Consider the following 6000-nt stretch of genomic DNA (forward strand, 5'->3'; position numbering starts at 1 on the left):
TTTATGAAACGTGTAATTTTCCCTCTCCCTTGCCATGCCTTAAGAGCTTAATTGGACACAGTTGATGTAGACACAAGCCCAGCTCCTGTCTCAAGCTTATATTTCCAAAGGTCACAGATTTCATGCTGATCCTCTGCATTATGCTATCATTTCCATGAGAACCTGAGGAGGGGAACATTAATTGCCTGTGACTGTAATTGGCTTCATGATGGTCGTCAGGCCAGTGGCTGGGAACGCACACCCCAGAACAGCTGTCAGACATGTAACCTGGCAGAAAGTCACCAAGTGTCAGCGCCGTGCTCCGAGCAGGACTGACATTTTTGCTGCCCACAGAGGCCCTGAAATCAAGACAGATCTCTTGACATAATGATTCGCAAAAGCAACTAATTTGAAATAGCTTCGGCTGAAGCAAAGGAAGGATGCAAAGCATGCACAGGCTGTTGGGAACAAAGCTCACCTTAAATTGCAACAGAGAAATGTGCTCTTTGAGACCAGCGTGTATTCAGGCCAGGATGAACCCACTGTGGTGTGTCACTGATACAGCACTGACATTCCTGGTCACAGGTTAGGTTGGAAGAGCTGAAGTCAAAGCAGAAAGCCACTGGATAGCCACCACAAACTAACTGGCACTGATATCAGACCCGTTTTGTGTTCTGCTAAGTCAAAACCAGCCCCTTCTGAGGGCAAGGAGAGCAACTCAGATCAATCAAATACCAACAGGCAGAAGGTGTGCTCTGCGTTACCAGAAATATCAGCTCTGCTCTCTCTCACCAATGAAAAACAACAGTCCTTCATGCAATATGTAACAGAGTAGAGAGTTTTGAGTGTGCTTTTTAGATCTGTATCTGCCAGTTGTATCTCTGCTCTGCAAAAAATTTATTTTTCTCCCTGCTGGACAAGTCTCCAGCTCCCCTTTGCCTTGAAGAGATTCCTGCTTTGCAGTATGAGGGTGCATGCTCCTCTCAAAAATACAGTAGTAACCATTGGCTGCTAGAGTTATTTCTATTTCAATAGAAAATTCTGGGCTCCACCAAACTTCAGTATAGTAGAAGGATAGTAGTATTGCTACCCACTTTTCTCCTGGGCATGCTTTTCATTTCAGTGAAATTAATCTCAATTACAGCACCTCATTCACAACTTTAACATGAAATACACTGAAAGGCTGAAGGCAAATTACAAATTCAAGTCAGTTTATACCTGTGGCAGCTCATTTCCACATGGTTTTGGAAAGTGCTGTAAAAGCACCACCAAATTGCCTTGGAAGCCTGTTCCACCTGCTGGAGGCAGGAAGATCCTACGTTACCAATCAAATTTATTCTTGGGCAGAGCTAAGGGGCTTGAGTGAAGCCAATGGAATGGCTCCCTGGACTGCAGACGAGGCCATGAGTACATTGCTCTGCCACTTGGACCTGGATTCAAAGTGTGTGAGCTGGAAAACAGAGAAAAAGAGCAGCAGTCATCGCAGTGACCTCCCTGTGAACCTGGTCGGGTAGCACTTTGCTCCCTCCCACACTTCAATTCATATTTCTGTGCTGACTGTAATGCTGTGTACTGGCCCCAGAAAGAATTAAATTAAATATTTATACTTTTGTGATGAGATACTTTGTTACCGCGTAAAACTTGCACATATGGAACTCTATTAATTTATGCTAATTCCTTATTTCTCCAGAAGAGCCTCTCTCCTCATTAGCATTTGATCGTTTAATACAACTTTACAGCACACACTAAATTGAAGCCCATAATCTTTTGTAATTGAAGCTTTGTGTGCATTCATTGCTATTTTTCAAAAAAAAAAAAAAAAAAAAAGAGAGGGGGAAGGGAGATGTGTGTCGCATTGCCTTTGCATGGCTCCAAAGGTGGTGAGCACCATGGGGAGCGGTTTGTAGGGCCAGTTGTGGGGGGCAGGGCACTTTGGAAGGCAGGGCTGACCCGGCTGGTGTTGGGGAAGCATTTTCTGCTGGCCTCCAAGGGCAAAGGAGCAGCCCTCTGGCACGCTGCCCGTGCCTGGCAGCTGTATGCAGGGATGGTGGTAGGAGGATAAAGGAGAAGTGGAAATTTCAGCCCGTGGAAATTTAGACCTGCAGCAAAGAGAAATCCTACAGCTCAGCCTGCCCAAGAGAGCCTCCCTTGCCTTTGCCTCCTGTTATGGGCCATTGCAGTGCTCTGCTGTCCTTGCTGAACTTAGCCAGTAAATTACTGGCTTTATGTTGAGCTCTGGTGTTACTGGAGAGGAAATTAAATTAGTATTTCTTCCCATAACCTAGCATTGTCCTTGTCCAGTGAACCAAATTCACGTGTACTTACCCACAGGTCTGATGGAAGGAAGCAAATACCTCTGGCTGGTGCAGAATCTGTGCCCCTCGCAGGGCTGATCTCTGCTCTGCTACCAGCTTCTCCAGCCCATCTGCTGGACTCCTCTTATGGGGACAGTTGCTCCCCTACTCATCTCTGGCCACAAGCTACAAAACAGAAGTAAACCATAAGACTTCCAATTTCAGGAAAGGAAAACAACAGCGTTTTTCTCTATATCTGGATTCCAACATAAATGGGCAGAAAATGGTGAGCTGTACTGCTGAGTTTCACATTGCTCCCCTTTTTTTCCCACCTTGCCATCAGCAGCTGGGAGATTCCGACAGAAGGAAGGCAGACATCTGGCCAGCTTCTGGATTTTTCCAGCCACACTACAAAATAAAATCTTTTAAATTTCAAACAAGGCTGTAAACATATATGACTTACTGAAATATGTGTCAAATGTACACACAGAGAAAGAGTACAGTGCCTCTTAAAATAGTTTTTCATTCTTTTAGCAATGTTCAGTTTGCTCTCAATTTAAGGAAACTAGATGGGACCCAAACAGGCAACAACACACTTCGAGAGTACTGAAGTTTTCAGTGCTTTTGTATTTTTTTTACACGCACTTATGACACCCAGCTTTATGTTGCTGAATTCTCTTTGTTGCCTTTCACGCGAGTAAAAACTTGCAACACACTTATGTCCTGCTACCACTGAACTTGAGTTGACAGGAATGGGAGCTCATGTAAAAACAGAGTCAAGTAACAGTTTTCCATATGGAGACTGACTGATGTTACTATTACACATAGTCTCATTCAGGTTAGGACCTTATGATATGCCTGTCTCAAAATTAGGTTGAGTTTTAATATGAGTGGTCCAGTAACTGCAGACCACATTCTGACTTTATAAAGTTCCAGGATTTACAGCAGTAAGTTCAACGGAAAGGCACCCAGCCTCCATCTGAATGATAACTGAGAGCTGGAGCAGGGCTGAAGGAGCAGAAATCACCCAGCTGTGGAAGATTAATGATGGTAATGCACAGAGGTCCCACCACGTCTCTGGGGAGGAGTTTTTGAGCACTACCTGTATTCTTAGAAGTGCATAGAGGGAAATGCTGTACTGAACACTACCATCTATTCTCAGGGACAGGCTGACAAAGACATAAACAACAAAAAAGCTAAAAATATCCACTGCCCCAGTTAGAGAAAACACCTGCACCTTAGTACTCATTTAAGACTCGTTGAGTTTGGTGAGAGTTAAAAATGTTCGGTGCATCAAGATGCATAAGACAACATGACAACATTTGTGCTCCCATGTTGTGGACATAAAGTGATGATTTCACCAGCAGTGCTGCAACCTGGGCAAACTCACTGCAGCAGTGGTGTAAAATTGAAAGACTGACTCCATTTTTAAGTTTAAAAAACACTTCCTATCTAAATGCCATATACCTTCACTGATGCTTATTTAAATTGACAGTTAATCAATGAAATCTATTTGAGCTAGCAGCACATCAAAGCAAATCAGTATAATCACCTTCATCTCCACTTAAATTTAACTGAGCTCAGTTCTGAATTCTGCCCCTGACCAGAGCTAAGTCAGAAGTGAAAACAAGAAGTTTGCTTTACCAAATGCAGTTGTTGAAACTCCCTCACCGCTAGCACCCATTTATGTAGGACAAGCAGTGTGAAGAAAAGGAAGAGAACTGATTCTTTCCTAGAATCCTAAGGCTTGTCTAAAACCCTGTTAAACAGCTCTGCATGTTTCATATATACATAGCTCGAGCTGGGAACCAACAGCTTCGATGTAGCAGCAAAATATACTCATTTCTCTATCAAGGTGACCATCAGCTAACAAAGGCAGTGCATTTCAAGTCAGGGCTCTCAGCCAGCTACACAATCTTTTCATACGCTGACCATAAAATTACATGGTAAGTGCCTTTTAAAGACAGTTACCACATGGTTATTGCTGTTTTCCAAATTAGATTGTCATCACGAGTGTTAAGAAGTGAAAGATACAGGTAGGGAACCTGTTAATTCCTTAGATCTGGCAGGTTGGAGCTCCCAATGCTTATTCATTTCACATTAGCAAGAAACATCAGAACATCTCAGCTCCCCACACAAAGAGGTAAATTATTCCTGGAACACTGTACTCGGTTGCTTCAAGTTTAATTACCTTGTAATCTGCAGGTCGTGTTATTACTTTGCGGTTACGTGATTATTTTTTTTTTGTACCTATTTATACAGCCTATAAAAGAAAGTGACATTGGAATGGATTTTTCTAAATTGGTCCCATGCATATAGTTCTTTCAGTGTCTGAAAAAATGAGATTCTGCTCTCAGTGTCTGCTGGGTCAATCTGTATACACTTTTAAGAATGAAAAACCTACTAATATCTTAGCAAGGCACAATGATTTTCTTGTAAAGCCAAAACTGATACTGAAGTCGATTACTTTATATTAAGCTTATGGAACCAGAGCATTTATTTGAGAAAGAATTCATATCATTGACTACATGAATTGCAGTTTTAAGTACTGATATCTGGTCCCATTTCAGTTCGGGGAGTGTTCCCGGATGGAGATAATCCAGAAAAATTTTATTGCAAAAAATAAATTGAGATCAAGAATTGGATTTCTCTTACACAGTATCCTATGTGATATCTCCTATCTCTACATATTCAGCCACAAATAACAAGATTATTTGGTGGCTGGGAGCTAGTCCAAGCAAGTCCAAGCATGGCTGAGTGCACACATTCTACATCCTTCTTTTTTCAAGAATAGTCCTCTCATCAACACTTCTCCAGAAAGAAGAGTTCTGTACTTGGGATCTGCACCAAACACACCAACGAGAGTGTATTAACAGTGAAGAAACTTATCCCTTACAGACATATACAGGGACATCTCTGTTAAGTGTGGAGAGAGAATCTCCAGCCTAATGTCTGTCCCTCTGACAAGACAGAACATTTATGTTATAAAGATGAGGGTTTTTTTGAAAAATGAAAAAAAGGAAAAACATAGAAAGTTGCTGTAACTGTTGTTGATGGCCTATTCTGTACTGTATTTAATTGCATAAATATTTTAAGGCTTTCTTAATGTACAGCCTGCAGAGATGTTAACCTTTGCAACAAAGAATGCCTTGAATTCTTCTTTGCCACATGGTAGTTGATTAATGTTAAATCAGCTCATTGTTTTTTAATTGTGGAGGACCTCAGAGTGTTATTAAACAGCGCATACATTCTTACTATGCAAAGGAAGAAGCACATATATATCTTGGTTGCAGGCAGAGTCTTTAAACATTTTTTTGTCTTGGGAGCATTGCTAACAGATTTTACCCCCTTCAGTGCAAGTTTTGTTTGTGTCCTTATGGGTTACAAGAAACATCTCCAATGCTATCTGCTCAGTAATAGTTTGATCAGGAAGTAACTCACAGATCTGTTGGGGATGAAAGATGGGCTAATATGATGCGACTTGTCTTAGATCTATGAGCATGTTTTTCTTCCTTCCCTCCTCCCTTACTTCCCTGCTTCTTTGTGATTCAGGAATAAGCCCCCAAAGCCGTTTGTGGTATGAAAAAGGGATGTGTAAGCAAAATTACTGAACGCACCAAGCCTTGGGATTTCACCAGGTAAATCAGATGCTCGCAAACAGTTCTGTCTTTTTAATGGAATAGGTGGCTGTGCTTTTTTCATGCTAAACTGCAATCAAGAGTGGTAA

General features: G+C 41.8%; 1 long non-coding RNA gene across 1 annotated transcript in view; it reads right to left on the reverse strand.

The window, feature by feature from the left end:
- The window catches only part of LOC110404925, a 64247-nt gene extending 61794 nt beyond the window's left edge, over positions 1-2453 (reverse strand). The window contains exons 1-3 of the long non-coding RNA XR_002442574.1: positions 2305-2453; positions 1198-1429; positions 458-579 (exon numbers count right to left, since the gene is read on the reverse strand). This is a non-coding gene — a long non-coding RNA (uncharacterized LOC110404925). The remainder of the gene's footprint in view (positions 1-457; positions 580-1197; positions 1430-2304) is intronic.

The sequence above is a fragment of the Numida meleagris genome, chromosome 11 (genome assembly GCF_002078875.1).
Source record: "Numida meleagris isolate 19003 breed g44 Domestic line chromosome 11, NumMel1.0, whole genome shotgun sequence".
In the NCBI taxonomy this organism is placed as follows: Eukaryota; Metazoa; Chordata; class Aves; order Galliformes; family Numididae; genus Numida; species Numida meleagris.